General features: G+C 45.6%; 1 long non-coding RNA gene across 1 annotated transcript in view; it reads right to left on the bottom strand.

Moving 5' to 3' along the window:
• LOC141139111 (uncharacterized) overlaps positions 1–17,574 on the bottom strand; it is a 94,361-nt gene that overhangs the window by 14,923 nt on the left and 61,864 nt on the right. The window contains exon 3 of the long non-coding RNA XR_012243716.1: positions 9,376–9,515. This is a non-coding gene — a long non-coding RNA (uncharacterized lncRNA). The remainder of the gene's footprint in view (positions 1–9,375; positions 9,516–17,574) is intronic.

Genomic DNA, 17,574 nt, shown 5'->3' with positions numbered 1-17,574 from the left:
GTCACATGTCCCGCATTGGATCAGCGTTCTGTCTATCAAAGGCATCGGGCCAAAAGGTGGAGCTATGTGATGTGAGCCCCAGGAACACTGGAAGTTCTAATGAAAGCTCTTACATCGGGCAATTCAGCTCTCTGCTGATACGGACAGCTCGCCTCTTGCTTTCCTCTCTCTTCCCCTGGCTGGAAGACTGTGTCGGCGGTGCTCTTATCCTCACTGGGTCCCACTCGGCTGCGGGCCCCATAGCGCCCGCATGGGTCGCTATGGTGGTAGTTACGCCCCTGTGTAGCGCCCTATACTTTTAGGTAAGTGCTTAGTGGTGTTTTTTGATAGAGTAGGCAGTAGTGATAGGTAAATTTAACCAGGGCTATGTCTTTTTTTCTGGGTCTGGTTGTGGATTCAGGGTTGGGAGTGTCAGGATAGAGGGGGGTGTGACCACCTACACTTGGACTCAGGGATGCCTCCTCTGATGGACAGTGGATTCTGCTGGAAGTAGAGGATGGGCTGAGATCTGAGTGGCAGGAAACCCCATGTGAGAGAACTGACCAATGGTTGATTTGAGAGGTCACCAGGGAGGTCTCTCATAAATAGAGGAGGGGTCACATGTCCTGGGGTTCTGGGAGTCGGAAGTACAGAAGGACAGCATGGAGTAGCTGGTGTGTGTTGGGCGTTCCCCTGCCGGGGAGGGGAACGTGCTATGCGGAGAGGAGGGATGGAGGAACCATCTGGAGGAACTTCAAGAGGAATGCGGGGGCTGTAGCCCGGGAGTTCAGAGATCCTGGAGCCAGATAGCCGTAGGCGATTACAGGAAGGCCGCTGTTTGGCCCCTGGAACAGAAGTCAGCATGTAGTGCCAGAGGAAGTCCGGACATCCCATGCTGGGACGTGCCGGACAGCAACCAGGAGGAAGTAGGAGCAAAGAGGAGGAAGAAGACTGGAAAACAACCTTCTGTGAGTAAAGCATGGACTGTTGTTTGGGAGAGCGCAAAGGGAGTGCAACCCAGTAGATCTATTAAGAGATTTCATGCTGTGTGTTCAAGGACCACAGTACCAAGCATCTCAGGGACTGGTAAAGGAAGTTTAACTGCACAAGTCATGGAGGTAGGTAGGTATGGCCTGCGACATGGGGTTCAACATCCACCGCATTATTCAGAGTAATGTGACCGGCCCACATTGTGAGTGCTGCATTACAGAGAGGAAGAAATGGAACCAGGAGATGATTGTTAGAAGGAATTTAATCGGCCAAGCCACAGTTACAAATTAATATTCCCTACCACAACAAGAATGGGATTTATCAGGGCATCCCATATGCTTCAGTGAATAGCCCTACAGATATATTCTAAAATAAAGCAATATAACAACTCTAAATATTGTCTGTTGTGAAATGGAATTTGCATGGGGAACTGGAAGAAAGCGGGTTGGCAAAAGGCAAATGAACAAAATTTAGCAGCCATCCTGTACCGCTACAGTAATTAGGTGACTTCTGAAGGCATTTGGTTTCAGATATTTATTTGTAAAAAATATGGAAAACTATTTTTCATTTTTCTTCTCCTTCACAATTATGTGTCACTTTGTGTTGGTCTATCACATAAAATCCCAATAAAAACCTTTTACGTTTTTGGTTGTGACATGACAAAATGTGGAAAATGTCAAGGGGTATGAATACTTTTTTAAGGCTCTGTATAAATAATTTTTAAAAGAGAAGTTTGAGAATTAGAATATATATATATATATATATATATATATATATATATATATATATATATATGTATGTGAATATATATATATATATATATACTCACCTGGATGGATGCAGCATCGATCCGATAACCCGTTGGCTCTGCTCCAAGAACAGAGTGATCAAAGACTGCTGATTGCTCAGTTCTCATCATTTTGTGAGCAGTCAGCGGCTCTCTGCTTTTCCCCTCTAGCACTCACTGGAGCGCTGAGCTTTGGAAGGGCTGGGAGGGGCTGGCTCATCCTCTCTGCTGAATGCTGAGAGGCTGAGCCAGCTGTCAGACCAGGCATTCCGGATATATTTAGATTCTGCACCAGCTCCGTGACATTAGCCAACAACGGGCTGATCTGCACTCTTGTGATCTATAGGAGAAGTATAACCAAAATAGCTGTCCTTTAAAGAGGTAATAAACTCAAAAACAAACATGTATTATATTGAAGCTTACCAATTTCTAGATGTGGTGGCTGCATTTGTTTTCTTTTTTAGGCTTTCTTTCCATTATTTTTACCTGGTGATCCAGGCCAGTAAGGCTGATATTTTTCAACAGAATAAGCTGATGTAGCAGTTACAGGGCTGAGACAAACAATTTAAAAAACTGTTGCTGTAACTACTTACAATGTATTAGCTGACATTTTGATTAATTTGTTTAGTATATGTAATTCTGCTAGTAACTCTCTCCTTCCCCCAAACTAACAATGCTGCTGTCCAAAGGTGTCTGTTGCTCCTTCATCCAGAGAGAGGTACTCTTTTGCCGCGTACACACGACCGGTTTTGCCGTCGGAATAAACTCTGAAGGTTTCTCTGATGGAACTCCGACGGAATTCTGCTCAAGCGGTCTTGCCTACACACGGTCAAACCAAAGTCCAACCGTCCAGAATGCGGTGACGTACAGCACATACTACGGGACTAGAAAAAGTAAGTGCAATAGCCAGTAGCCAATAGCTTCCGTCTCGTACTTGCTTCTGAGCATGCGTCGTTTTTGGTACGTCGGAACAGCATACAGACGAGCGGGTTTCCCGATTAGTAATTAGTTCCGTCAGAAAAATTTAGAACATGTTCACTATCTAAGTCCGTCAGAATTTTTGACGGAAAAAGTCTGATGGGGCATAGACACGGTCGGAAAATACGATGAAAAGCTCCCATCGAACTTTTTCTGACAGACATTCCGCTCGTGTGTACGCGGCATTAGGCTCCATGCACAATGGCATGAAAAACGTTGCTTCTACAAGAGTTTTGTGTTCTGCCTGTAGAAGCAGCTCAATGTTATCCTATGTGTCCATGCACATTAGGACGATTACAGGCATATTTTGAGTTTAATGTTTAGAGGCAGAAAAAACTTAAAACTCTCCTAAACTCGTCTAAACTTTGTACAAAAAATGCTCTATATGAGCGTTTTCTACTCCCGAGAGAACTGACGTTTCCCTGACAGACTCCATGGCATCCTACGTGTGGGGTTAACCCCGCCTCCTCTCCAATGCTATAGGACCCCACTCCCATAAATTTGAGTTCACCAGTAGAAACTGCGTTCCTTTTTTGTCCTCCTTTTTGGACCTATAAGATGTGCACTTACGTTTCCTCGCGTCCAAACCGGATGAATGAGCCCCAAGCGGGCCGATGTCAGGCATACCAATGGAGCGGTGTAGAGAGCCCAGGGGCCAGCCATGGGCGGGTGAGTGGCCTGAGGCATGTATGCCCCAGTGGTAGGGGGCAGCCTGCGTATGCCCAGAAGGAGACGTTCATCACGACTGGCAAGGTCGGGAGTCTTCAGTTTTTTCTCCATGGCAGTGCTTATGTTATTTATGTGTCCAGATTTCCCCTTTCCCCTTGTCCTCCCTTCCCCTGGCTCTCTCTTGGTGCCTGGAACCTTTCAGAGTTCCAAGGCGCCGTCATTTTTCTGGGTCACAGCCGCGGCAGGCTTCTGCGCATGCGCGAGGACTTGGGTGATTCCTAGGCTTGGTTAGCGCATGCATGGCTCGGCGGAAGGCCGAGGCACCTGCCGAGAATTCAACGTGGCACATGCGCGAACGGGGGACTCGGCAGTGACGTCATCCAGGCAGGGGATTTAAATAGCCTGTCAGATGGAGTCCCTTGTTAAGCATATGGTGCAGCAATCCCTAAAGGATTGGGATACAACCCGCACGCGGAGCCAGTCCACCGCTCTATCTGGCTCCCTGGCTGATGAGGCCCAGGAGGATGCAGGCCCATCCCAACCTTATGATGCCTCCCCTGATTCCTTGGACAGTGAGATGGTGGGTGATGAGTTTGTCGGAGGATTTGACTTCACCCTGGTTTCCCCACTAATTAAAGTGGTCAAAGAGGCCCTTGAGTGGGAAGACACTTCCACTGCCCTGGCTAAGCAGAAGAAGTTCTTTAAGCATCTGGGGAAGGAACATTCCAATTTTCCACTCCTTTCTGAATTAAAGGATATTATTGACGAGGAATGGAGCAAGGTAGATAGGAAGACCTATATGTAAAGTAAAACCTCCAGGTTATACCCCTTTAAGGCTGAGGAAGTGAAACATCTGGAAAACGCTCCCCTCGTAGACGCAGCTCTGATGCGACTGGCCAAGCATGTCACTCTTCCCTTGGAAGACGCGGTATCCTTCAAAGATAGGCTTGAGAGAAGAATAGACCAAGACCTGAAGAGGATTTACAGGTTAGCCGGTATGGCTTGCAAATCCACTTTGGCCCTTAAGGCCATGTCCAAAGCCATGGAGGCCTGGACTGAGAACGTAGACTCCGTGCTCAGAGGAGTCTCAGAAGAACTGACCAGAGGGTTGACAATCCAGGAGCTGAAGCTGTCAGTGGCCTTCCTGGGGGAGGCTTCAATCGACCTTATTCGCCTGTCGGCCCCGACTATGCTGTCCTCGGTCACGGCTAAGCAGGCCTTGTGGTTGCGCCCCTGGCTCGCCGATCCAGCATCCAAACAAGCCTGGTGTAGGATTCCCTTTGAGGGGTCCTTGTTGTTTGGCAACAGGCTGGACAGCGCTATAGCCCGGGCCACGGGTGAGAAGTCGGGCTTCCTGCCTCAGGATAGGCGTCTGTTCGCTCAGAAGATGCCCCAGCGCAGAAGACGTAGTACCGAGCGTTCAAGGGAAGTACGCTCTTATAGACCGGGCCGAGACTTCAGAAGGAATTGGAGCAGATGGCAGGCATCCTTCCAGAAGTCCGCTAAGAGACAGGCGTCCATTGACGAGAGGCGGCTAAGCCAGGTGGGCCCGGTGGGGGCGCGTATGCTTCTCTTCTGGCACATCTGGGTGGCCTCAATCTCGGACTACTGGACCATCAAGACTGTCTCCATAGGCCACACATGGTCCTTCACCAGTACTCCTACCCCCAGATTTATTTCCTCCCTGCTACCACGGTCAAAAGAAAAGAAGCAGGCGTTACTTTCCTACGTGGATTTGCTGATAGTACAGGAGGCCGTGATGCCTGTCCCGAAGGGCGGAGAGTTCCAGGGGGTATACTCCCCAGTCTTCTTAGTACAGAAGAAAAATGGTTTGTGCCGCCCAGTGATAGATCTAACTTACCTAAACAAGTTTAAAAAAATAAAAAAGATTCAAAATGGAGACTTTGTCTACCATCCAACAAGCCGTGCAGCCAGGCGATTGGCTAATCTCAATCAACTTTAAAGATGCTTACTTCCACGTGCCCGTGGCAGAGGAATTCTGCAAATACCTCCGGTTTCAAGCTGGGCAAGAACATCTACAGTTCACCTGCCTCCCTTTCGGGCTGACAACCTCACCCTGAGACTTTCGAAAGTTCTTCTGGCTGTGGTGGCCCTCATCAGAACACAAGGGATATGCTTGTACCACTACCTCGACGACCTCCTGTTGCTGTCCCAAGACAAGGAGCAGCTGTTGGTCCACAGGGAGCAGGTCTCCACACTAACCAAATTCGGTTGGCTCCTAAACTTGGAAAAAAGCCATTTAGATCCAGTCCAGCGCCTGATATACTCAGGGGCCCAGTTCGACACAGTGGAAAGTACCATCTCTCTCCCAGTGGAGAAGATCCCAGTCATTTGGGAGAGAATTTCACGGGCTCTGAGCTCCTCATGCCTGAAGCCCTCAGAGTGCCTACAAATTATCGGCACAATGATCTCTATGACCCCCATGGTCAAGTGGTCTCTCTGGAGGTTATGCCCTTTTCAGACAGGGTTCCTTCAGCAATGGAAATCAGGGGATAACAATCAATCAATTTACATAACATCAGTGATGAGGTGCAGCCTCTTCTGGTGTCTTCAGCGCAGAAATCTGCTCACCTGACACTCAATTGTCCCCGTCTCATGGGTCACAGTCACGACCGATGCCAGTGGTGCTGGATGGGGAGCCCTCTGCAGGTCAGAGATTGCACAAGGCAAGTGGAATGCCCGTCTTCACAACCCGGGCTCAAACGTCCTGGAACTTCGGGCAGCCTGGTGTGCCCTTCAATCCTTCTCTCATCTGCTGAAAGGGGAATCAGTGTTATTAAGGATGAACAGCACCACAGCGGTCTCCTATGTGAAGAGGCAAGGGGCTCTCTGAGCTCCACCTTGCTCCAGGAAGTCGAGCCCATTATGTCCTGGGCTCAGAGAAACCTGGCCAATATTTCAGCAGTCTTCATGCCAGGAGTCCAGAACGTCCAAGTGGACTTCCTGTCTTGCACACAGTTGGACAACAATGAATGGTCTCTTCATGTGCAGACGTTTGAATGGATCCTGTCCTTGGAAGCCAATCTCGAAGTAGATCTATTTGTATCCTCCTACAATTTCAAGATCAATAAGTATTACACTCAGGGCCGTTGCAGCCGGGCCTTCAGAATAGATGCCCTGACAGATCAGTGGAACTTCAACAGGGCATACGCCTTTCCCCCCGCTCCCGATCATTCTAAGGTTCTTACGGAGACTTCAAGCGGACGCGTTCAAGGTGGTGGTAGTAGCACCTTACTGGCCGAACAGGCCATGGTTTCCCCTCCTGACCCAACTCAGCTTCCTGGGACCCAGTGCCTTTTCCTCTCAGGTCATACCTTCTTTCTCAGGGGGCAGTCCTGCACCCTTGTCCAGCAATACTGAGACTGATGGTCTGGTTCTTGAGAAGGAGAGGCTGGAATCTCACGGGTGTGCCTCAAGAGTGATTTCCACCCTCATGAGCTCAAGGAAGTCGAGTACGAATAAAGTCTATGGGAGAGTTTGGGCCAAGTTCGTCGAATTATCATCCTCTATGGGCAGATCATTCAGAGACCCTGAAATCCAGCATATCCTCAGCTTCTTTCAATCCGGCCTAGATCTGTCTCTATCCATCAGCTCTCTCAGAGTCCAGGTCTCTGCCTTATCGACCTTCTTTGGAACATCATGGGCTGTTCACCCTCTAATCCGTCAGTTCTTCCATGGGACAACAAGACTCGGGTCCCAAAGAAGACCAAGATTCCCCAAATGGGATCTACCTTTGTTTTCGACTCATTGTCTGTACTAAGTTCCGCGGGATCTACCCCGCTTTCTATCAAAGACCTTTCTGCAAGAGTCGCTTTCCTAGTAGCCATCACTTCAACCAAAAGTGTTTCTGAGATTGGGTCCTTGGGTCACAAAGAACCATTCCTGACCTTCTTCCCGGACTGGGTGGTCCTCATCCCTATGCTCGGCTCAAACCCGAAAGTCACTTCAGTGTTCCATGAGAACCAAAAAATTGTCCTACCTACATTCAGGGCCCCGGGGTCCACCGAAGTTCACCCTCTGGATGTAGGCGAAATACTGAGGGAATACCTGCAAGTTACTTCCTCCTTTAGATGCTCCGACTACTTGTTTATCCTGCACTCCAGCAGTAACAAAGGGAAGCGAGCTTCGGCCAGAACTATTGCGGCCTGGATCGTCCAGTCCATCCAGCAGGCTTATAGGGCTAAGGGCTTGGCTCCTCCAGAGGTGGTGATGGCACATTCCACCAGGGGCATAGCGGCTTCGTGGGCAGCAACCTGACATTTGGCTCCAGACGTCATCTGCAAAGTGGCCTAATGGGCCTCCATTAATACTTGTATGTCACATTAATGCATAGAGCCTGCTTCTCTATCTTCTGTGAACTTTGCTTTAATAATCCTGTCGGGAGACAAGCCAAATTTAATTTCTTTTGATCAGCATACCCACCCATGTGGTCCCACACGTAGGCTGTCATGGAGTCTGTCAGGAAAACAGAAAATTTATTATCAAATACTTACCATAATTTTCCTTTCCTGATGGACTCCATGGCAGACGGAGTCCCACCCATCGGTTAAGAGTTGGCTAGTTACGGAACGCAGTCTCTACCGGTGAGCTCAAATTTATGGGAGTGGGGTCCTATAGCATTGGAGAGGAAGCGGGGTTAACCCCACACGTAGGCTGCCATGGAGTTCATCAGGAAAGGAAAATTACGGTATTTGATAATACATTTTCAGTTTTTTTAAGCCCAGTGTGCATGGAGCCTAATACAGAAGGGGTGTTACTGGCCAGATATCCAGGTGAAAACAGATGGAAAAAGCCTAAAATAAGAAAACAAATTTAAGGATTGGTAAGCTGCAATATATATTTTTTTTTTGTTTTGGGTATAATACAGTTTCAAGGATGTACAATAAATACACTATTTTATAGATATTGATCTTGTACTATCTGTGCCTTTAGAGCCATATTATTGTATTTGTTCAGTGTTCTAATGTAGATTTTTTTGTACTGCTAGGGAGATTTACCCTCTATTTGTTCTGGTGACCCATGTAGAACCAGTTTATGGGTCACAGTTTTAATAAAAAAAATTGTCAGCAGAGCAAGAAGGGAGAGGAAGTCTTTCAATGAGAATACCTGCTTCTGTGACAAGTCTCTAAGATGAGAATTCTGTTCTCTTTAAAGATATTTCATCAGTTGTGCCTACAAGTCACAGAGTGCAAAACAAAACAAAAAAAAGCCTTTCCTACTCTAAAATTAAAAATCAAGTTTTGGCTTTCCACACTGTCCTGTTTTGGGTCAACCAACATGCCAACAATCTCTTTATAGGCTCTTGTTGACAAAGATTGTCATGTATTTGACGTGAAACACAGCTGGATCCTATTGACTACAAGGGAGCAGTACATATAGCATCAATGAGGCTGCATTTGACATGCTATGCATTGGTTTTCTTTGGATGTTGCATGCCCTATGGAGGAACTGCATGCAAAGCAAGTCAAGAGCAATCTTTGCTTGTAAAACTCAGCAGCATGCATTTGAATGGAAAATGCAGCAAATGATAAGAACGTCAGTTGACATGAACCCTTGCTCTACTGCCCATCTTATGCAAAATATAGTTTCTGATCACAGGTTGAGAGCCTCCTCCTCCATCCCCTCAGATGGTGTCTGCTGCAATGACCTGTTAGTGACTAGAAGCGCCACAACCATTCACAAAGGAACATTTACTGAGAATTGGATGGAGGCGCTGCAAACCTTACATTTACAGCTTACAGTCAATATCTGAGGTCTGAGCAGAGATTAAACCATCACAGGCCTAGCAGAGGGTGTTAATGTTGTATACACCTTAAGTGCCAATGTCTACCTAGTCAACTCACCCAGGTCTTAATACCCAATTTATGATGAAGAAGAAGCAAACCAGAGGAAACACATTCTGGAGAGATAGACTGATTTTTCACTTGATACAATAAGGAAACAATGCTTACATTTTCCAAATGTTTTTGAGGATTTTGTTTCTAATCTCGTCTGTAACCTTTTTGACTGCTTTATCACTGAATTCGCAGTTCACAATTAGGATGCAACTCCACAAGCACAGAGCAATCAATAGATTCCGTCCCATCTTCTCCTGTAATTACAGTTAATAACAAAAACTGAGTAGGTGCACATTTTTATCAAATCCTCTATTGAAAGGAAAGCTATAATGGTTTAGGCGCAGGGGTCTCAAACTGGTGACCCTCCAGCTGTTGTGAAACTACAAGTCCCATGGGACATTGCAAGGCTGACAGTTACAAGCATGACTCCCTCAGGCAGAGGCATGATGGGACTTGTAGTTCCGCAACAACTGGATTGTCACCAGTTTCAGACCTCTGGTTTAGGGCCAACTGTATTTTAGTTATTCTTAAACATATATATTTTTAAACTGCTGTTTTGTATATGATATTTATATGGCCAAGGATTCCCAGAGCACTATGGGTTAGCTAACAAGACAGCACAGCAGATGCTGCTTGCTTTCTCTGACTGAAACTTCAGACTGAGCTAAACTATATGGCCAAAATTCGGTTGGTTTCAAGAGCATACAAAGACACAATTGTGCACTTCCTACCTTGTGGTAACAGTTTGGGGAAGGCCCTTTTCATTTAGAGTATGACTGTACCCCTGTATACAATGCACATTCCATAAAGACATAAGGAGAAACTACAGAACCCTGAGCTCAACTCTAATAAACAGTCTTTGTTATTAATTAGAGGCGCATTATTGAAAAGTTGTCACATTTATTGCTGGAGCAAAATGTTAAGACCTTTTGTTAAGTTTTTCAGAATTTTTTTTCTGAATAGATTTTTTTCTTTTGAGTTAAATTTCGTTCTTTCATTGGGATCAAATAAGGGGTCCAGGAATTTATATAAAAATGTGCATTTGCTAAGGTCAGTGATGCAAACACTGTATTGTGTGTTTTCTGTAATGAAAAAGAGAGCCAACCCGAAGTTCAACCAAAATTGAGGAACTACTATCACCAGTGGCTCAGAGACACAATGTGGTGGTATTTGTAGTTTTAGTATGTGCCTGTGAGTTATGTCGTGTACACACGACCGGACTTTCGACGGACTGAATCCTGTCGAACGTTTTGACGGACTGAATCCCGTCGGACTTTTCGATGGACTTTACGACGAACTTTCGACGGACTTCCGATGGACTTCCGTCGAATCTGACTTGTCTACACATGATCACACCAAAGTCTGACGGATTCGAATGTGATGATGTACGACCGGACTAGAATAAGGAAGTTCATAGCCAGTAGCCAATAGCTGCCCTAGCGTCAGTTTTCATCCGCCGGACTAGCATACAGACAAACACATTTTTCGACCGGACTTGAGTCCGTCGGAAAGACTTGAAACATGTTTTAAATCTAAAGTCTGTGATTATTCGACAGGAAAGGTCCGATGGAGTCCGAACGTGTGTACACGGCATTAGAGAATGTTTGACTAGCTTGTGTTGCATTTATTGTTCTAGGTGATTTTTTTTTCTTTTGTGATCTATCTGAGATAGAAAAACAATCCTTTAGAGTCTGTGTTCAGTAAAGTCAAAGGAGTCTTCTTCATTTGAAGTGACTTAAAATTAGTTTTTTTTTCCCCCATTTGTATGTCCTGTTATTGAGTCTCTTTCAAATTGTATTTTCTTTGTTTGCAATGATCTTTCTATAAAATGTTTTCAATATTTTCAATAAGTTGCTGAGTTTTCAATTTGGTAGCTTTTTGGTCACCTAGGGGGTCATTTACTTTCGCATGAAAAATTTTCCTGCAGTCCCAAAAAATAGCACCCAGTTAGGGCCAATTAAGACTTCAACTCTCAGAAACTGAGCGCTAATGCAAATGGAAAGCAGTGTCAGATCACATATGTGGGAATAGTGGAAGTCAATGGGGCTCGAACCTGCAAAATCAAAAGTTCTTACTGAAGGCTTATATGCAAGTTCTTTGCCATAAAAAGTGTATGGGGACCTGGGGACCTGGGTCCTGCACCAGGGGACATGTATTAATTAGAAATTATTTTTAAACCAGCCGTTTTTTTAGGAGCAGTGATTTTAATAATGCTTAAAGGGAAACAATAAAAATTAAAAATTCCTTTGAATATCGTACCTGGGGGGTGTCTATAGTATGCATGTATAGTAGCGCACCTTACCCATGTTTATTACTGTACCGCAGCAAAATGACATTTCTAAAGGAAAAATTTCATATAAATTGCTCACGGCTGTAATGAATTGCCGGTTCCCGGCAATATAGAGTGAAAATCAAATAAAAAAATGGCGTAGGTTCAATCCACCAGTCCATACCAGGTCCTTCGAGTCTGGTATGGATATTAAGGGGAACTCCACGCCAAAATTAAAAAAATGGTATAGGGGTCCTACCCCAAAATCCTTATCAGACCCTTATCCGAGCATGCAACCTGGCAGGCCGCAGGAAAAGAGTGGGGGACAAGAGAACGCCCCCCCTCCTGAACCGTACCAGGCCACATTCCCTCAACATGGGGAGGGTGCTTTGGGGTCTCCCCCAAAGCACCTTGTCCCCATGTTGATGGGGACTAGGGCCTCATCCCCACAAACCTTGTCCGGTGGTTGTGGGGGTCTGCGGGCGGGGGGCTTATCGAAATGTGGAAGCCCCCCTTTAAGAAGGGGGCACCAGGATCCCAGCCCCCCTATGTGAATGGATATCGGGTACCTCGTACCCCTACCCATTCACCTCAAAAAGCAGTATAATGTAAAAAAAAACAAAAGCCGGTTTTTGACAAGTCCTTTATTAATAAAATAGCTCTGAGCCGTCTTCTCCCGCCACCATCTCCCCTGCCGCCGTTTCTCCCAGTGCCGTCGTCTCCCGCCGCCGGCTCTACACCCCGAGCCCACCCTTTTTTGAAGCCAATTAGAGCCTCTGGCTTTAATCATGTGCTTAAAAAAAAAAACCCATTGGAATCCATGATGAAAGATACCACACAGCGAGCGACAACACAATGGAGGAAGACAGCAACAGAAGAAGAGCAGCTTTTTTTATAGCGGGTAACTGGCGGCAAGAAAGAACAGAGAAGATAGCACACGAAGACAGCTCGGGGAGAAGGACAGCATCGGGAGAGATGGTGGCGGCAGGAGAAGACGACACAAGGAGAGACGGCAGTGGGAGAAGACGGCGGCAGGAAAAGATGGTATAGAGCTATTTTATTAATAAAAGGACTTGTCAAAAACTTGCTTTTGTTTTTTAATTTTTTTTTTACATTTCTGCTTTTTGAGGTGAATGGGTACGATGTACCCGCTACCCATTCACATGGGGGGAAGGGATCTGGGGGCCCCCTTCTTAAAGGGGGGCTTCCACATTCCGATAAGCCCCCACCTGGAGACCCCGACAACCACTGGCCAGGGTTGTCAGGAAGAGGATAAATATGTATAAAAGAATACTGCGCTATAGAATGTACAATGTGATAAGCTGCAACTAAAAAGTGTTATATGACACTAAACAGAATTACAGAGCAAAAAGTCGCGCTAAATAATGCCAATAGTAAAACAAAATGGCATATGCTCCTAATGATAGATGCCAAAAGGTCACACTGAGTATAAATAAAATTGAATTGACCAGACCCAAAGCAAAAGTGCAAAAATGAGTGCATCAAACTATATGATGAACAAAATATATTGTGCATCAAACATATGAATGTAGGTACATGTGTAACAAAAAATACAAATAAAATATAATAAAGGTGATAAAATAAAAGAAAGTGATTGGAAATTGTCCTGTGACTAGATAAAAATAGATAAACCAAAAGTCAATCCATATTGCAAAAATAAGTGGACAAAATAAGACATAAAAAAAAGTCCAATTAGGATGATAATCCAAAAGTGATGTGCTGTGAGGGAGGAGGAGCTACGTTCTGACGTCACCGCTGTACGTCCAGTCCCGGAAGTTACAGGCTGTTTGGAAGCCGGCCGGCTCATCTTTTTACGCTTATCTTGCTTAGTATTATCCATCGATTTGTAAGTGTCCATTTGTCTCTTTTATAATCTCAATAAATTTTAAGGATTTACGCTATGTGAGGCTTTCTGTTTTTTTGGTGAACAAACTGCCCACTTTACTGATTTATCTGCTGACCGTTCCCCTTTATAATATTTTGTTTGTATTTTTTGTTACACATGTACCTACATTCATATGTTTGATGCACAATATATTTTGTTCATCATATAGTTTGATGCACTCATTTTTGCACTTTTGCTTTGGGTCTGGTCAATTCAATTTTATTTATACTCAGTGTGACCTTTTGGCATCTATCATTGGAAGCATATGTCATTTTGTTTTACTATTCCCATTATTTAGCGCAACTTTTTGCTCTGTAATTCTTGTCAGGAAGAGGCCCTTGTCCCCATCAACATGGGGGCAATGTGTTTGGGGGGAGAGCCCTCCAAGCACCCACCCCCCCATGTTGAGGGCATGCAGACTGGTATGGTTCAGGAGGGGGGGCGCTCACTCGTCCCCTGCCTTTCCTGACCTGCCAAGGGTTTGGTATGGATTTTGGGGGGACTCCACAGCATTTTTTTTTTTTTTGCCGGCATTTTTTTTCTTTACATTCAGTGGGAAACCGTGCTGACAGCTGATGAGCCATTGGTTGTTAAGGATGCGGTGGCCGGCTTCCTGGCCCCCTGCTTAGCAATCAGCGATATACAGTGTTAAAATAAAACCGCAAAACACATCAAAAATCCCATTACAAACACAACACTTCCATTTCTGGTGCGGTTCCATTGAAGTCTGGTACCTGCAAATCACAGGTAAAAAAGTCCCCGGAAAAAAAAGTCAAATGTGGGGAAAAAAGTCCCCAAAGATGCACTGGCCACAAAATAGATAGTGAACCATAGGAAACCATGTTAAATGGACTGTATGACGTTTCTGGAAACTGCAAAACACACTTAAAAAATGCAAAGGTGTGAACCTAGGGTAACTCTATGCCGAGTTCCAGTGGTGGCTGGTGCTTCATATTCTGAGGGGGGCGGCAAAACCACCCAACACCCCCCCACCCCCCTCCTTTCTGTCAGGTCGGTCGCACCCCCCCGTCACTCGATCGTCAGCCCACCAGTCCCGCACCTACCCCATCTAGGTCACGGGCAGCGTTTCCTCCTTGTCGGCTTCACCCTGCATCTCCTCCTCCTCAGCTTCACGGCAGCTTCCCCTGCATCACCTCGGTGGCCAATATGATTGCTTCTCCTCTCGGCCAGTTAGGCCTCAGGACCTGCTTTCTGATTAGCCAGGAGGAGAATCAGGAAGATAATAGCGAATTTAATTTGCTATTGTCACACAACTGGGTGGGCTCAGGGCAACCATCCTCCGAGCCCTCCCTTTTTTGAAGCCAGAGTCTCTGGCTCCAATCATGTACTTAAAAAAACAAAAATTGTAATCCATGCGTTCGGTGCCCTGCATGTAGATTAGGGGCCTGACGCATGGATTAGGGGGTTGGTGCCCCTGCGCCCTGTATAGACAGGCTGCCACTGCGTTGTGTCCCCGTCCATGGGCCCGCATTTCCCTAGACTTTGTGCTACAGGTCTGACAGGTGCCAAGACTAGACCCGGAATGCTGAAAGAATACTGAAGCACTACAGGTGGTGGGTGGAGACAGAAGTCGTCATGCTGGGACTAAAACCCAGGTGGATCTAAGGACACAGAAGTATTGCAGGTAAAGTGCAATTTTGTTCTGCTGTTTTCAATTGAGGAATGAGTACTGTGGATTTGATGCTGAATCAAGGAGTACTCAGTGGACATTTTATTAGTTCCTAAAGTGACTTTGTGCTATTGGATTATTATGTTGGAGGCACTGTGCTTTATGCATTTGCTTATAGCTTAAAGTGATTGTAAAGGTTCGATTTTTTTTTTAAATAACAAACATGTCATACTTACCTCCACTGTGCAGTTAGTTTTGCACAGAGTGGCCCCAAACAGTGACTTCTGGGGTCCCCCAGTGGCTCTCTCGGCTCCTCCCCACATCAGATAACCCCCTCTGGGAAGCGCTCTCCCGAAGGGGTTACCTTGCGGCCGCCAATGCAGGACTCAGCCCCACCCCTGCGTCATTGGATTTGATTGACAGCAGGGGTGCGCTGCTATCAATCTATCCAATCAAGAGCCGAGAACCCCGGGCAGAGGAAGAGCGTATCCTCGACGCAGGACTTTCCAGGACTCAGGTGACTGGCAGAAGTTTTTTCACCTTAATGCATAGGATGCATTAAGGTGAAAAAACAGGAGGGTTTATAACCCCTTTAAACTAAAGTTTATGTCAGTGTGCCTACAATTGGTCCCTCTTGTTTTGGGCCAATTGTAGGCACCCTATTTACAATAGATGTTTTGGTTTTAGTTTGGGGTTTGTTTTTGTCACCTTGTGAGGTCACTATAAGTTATATACTATATACATACATATTTATTATTATAATTTATAGTTGGCAAAGATCTGATCTGCCCCTCCTGCGGCCAGCACATGGGTTCCTCATTTCCCAACCAATCAATGTGTCTTCCTTTCTGCTTGCTAAAAGTTTTTACGTGGATTTCTGGACTTGATCTCGAATTCAAACCCCTTTTGGATGTCAACACGCAGCAATATTGTATAGTGGTAAGATACCCCTCACCAGTCTTTATGTATATTGCTGCATTGTATGAGTTACATTGAATATTTATTGTTTTGGAATGACCATCAAATATCAATCATGTCTGGTACATCCAAAATGAATTGATCCAGGTCCTTTTAAATGTGTTTTGTCCATATATGTGTATATATATATATATATATTTTTAACAAATATAATAAAATTTATGGATTTTAACATTTGTTCATGAAATTGAGTTATTGGCACCTTAAAAATCCAGCTCCTGATGTGAGCATTTCTTTCATGTGTCCTATTGCTTTCCTGACACAGCATGACAACATATACGTATGGGTAGGCCCTGCCCCCTGCCCTATTCCAGGACCGGTTATACTATATGAGTAAGTCTCCTCCCTGCAGGCAGCATTCTTTTTTTCCCTCACTGCTATAGCCAGTTATGCTGCTGCTGAAAGCAGGATTTTTCTTTTTCCCTCACGTTGCCAGATTCATCTGGCCAAGCCGCACAGGTTCATGCCTCTCCTGTGATGAAGCTCCCCACTGTACGGGCTGAAATGAACTCCTATATGGGGGAGACCCCCCTCATGATCCAGGATGAGGGGGGGGGGGTGATGGTATCTGGTCTCTAGGGATTGCTTCTTCATCATGACTCCAGGGATGGACATTCATTGAACTTCCAGTTTGGCCATGAAGCTCACTGGTGGTAAGGCAGCACATGGTGCACAAATCCATAATATTCAGTTACTGTTGCAAGTATATGTCACACATGCAAATTTTCTGGCTTGTCCATAGTTCAGTCTGTTTACTATTACCTCACAGGTTGTGGTTTGTGTCTGCAATACTGCTAATGCTGATAACAGGTGTGCTGTGCTGGGCTGTGCTGAAGCCTTTCTATTAACTCAGCAAGGCCTGGCCCTACAGGCTTGACTTATTGTCTGCAGGTATGCTGTTAGCTTGCACCACTGAAGGCATATATCACACATGTGAATCTTACTGGTTGTCCATATTGCCACTCTTACTAATGCTCCACAAGTTGTGTCTGTGTCTGCAGTAAGGATGAGCTCTGGCATGTTTGCACAGCCCACGTGCAGAGCCCGCCAGGAAGTTGGCACTGTGCTGCGCTAATCACAGGCAGTGAGACATTGTCCTGATGCTGCAGAGATCGGGAAATGTCTCACTGCCTGTGATTAGCACAGCGCAGTGCTGACTTCCTGGCGGGCTCTGCACGTGGGCTGTGTGAACACGCCGGAGCTCATCCTTAGTCTGCAGTATTGCTAATGCTTAGGCTGATAACAGGTGGTGCTGAGCCTTTCCTATTTAATGCAGGGCTTGGCCCTGCAGGCTGGGCTTACTGTGTATTAATGCTTGGTTATGGTTTGGAGCTTTTGCGGTACATGTGTCTAAGGTAGGTTTAACCTGCTAGTGCTAATTGTCTGACTATTAACCTGTGCTGCTTGCCTGTGATTACATTGACTCGGCAGTACTATGACTGCTATGCATTCTTTCCTATGCATATTCGTGCTGACCTTGATGCTAAAATGAAAATCAGGATCTGCTTAGTTACATTTCCTTTGTCCTTT

This window comes from Aquarana catesbeiana, linkage group LG04 (genome assembly GCF_042186555.1).
Source record: "Aquarana catesbeiana isolate 2022-GZ linkage group LG04, ASM4218655v1, whole genome shotgun sequence".
NCBI lineage: Eukaryota > Metazoa > Chordata > Amphibia > Anura > Ranidae > Aquarana > Aquarana catesbeiana.
The sequence above is the reverse complement of the archived record's forward strand: the minus strand, read 5'-3'. Positions and strand labels throughout refer to the sequence as shown.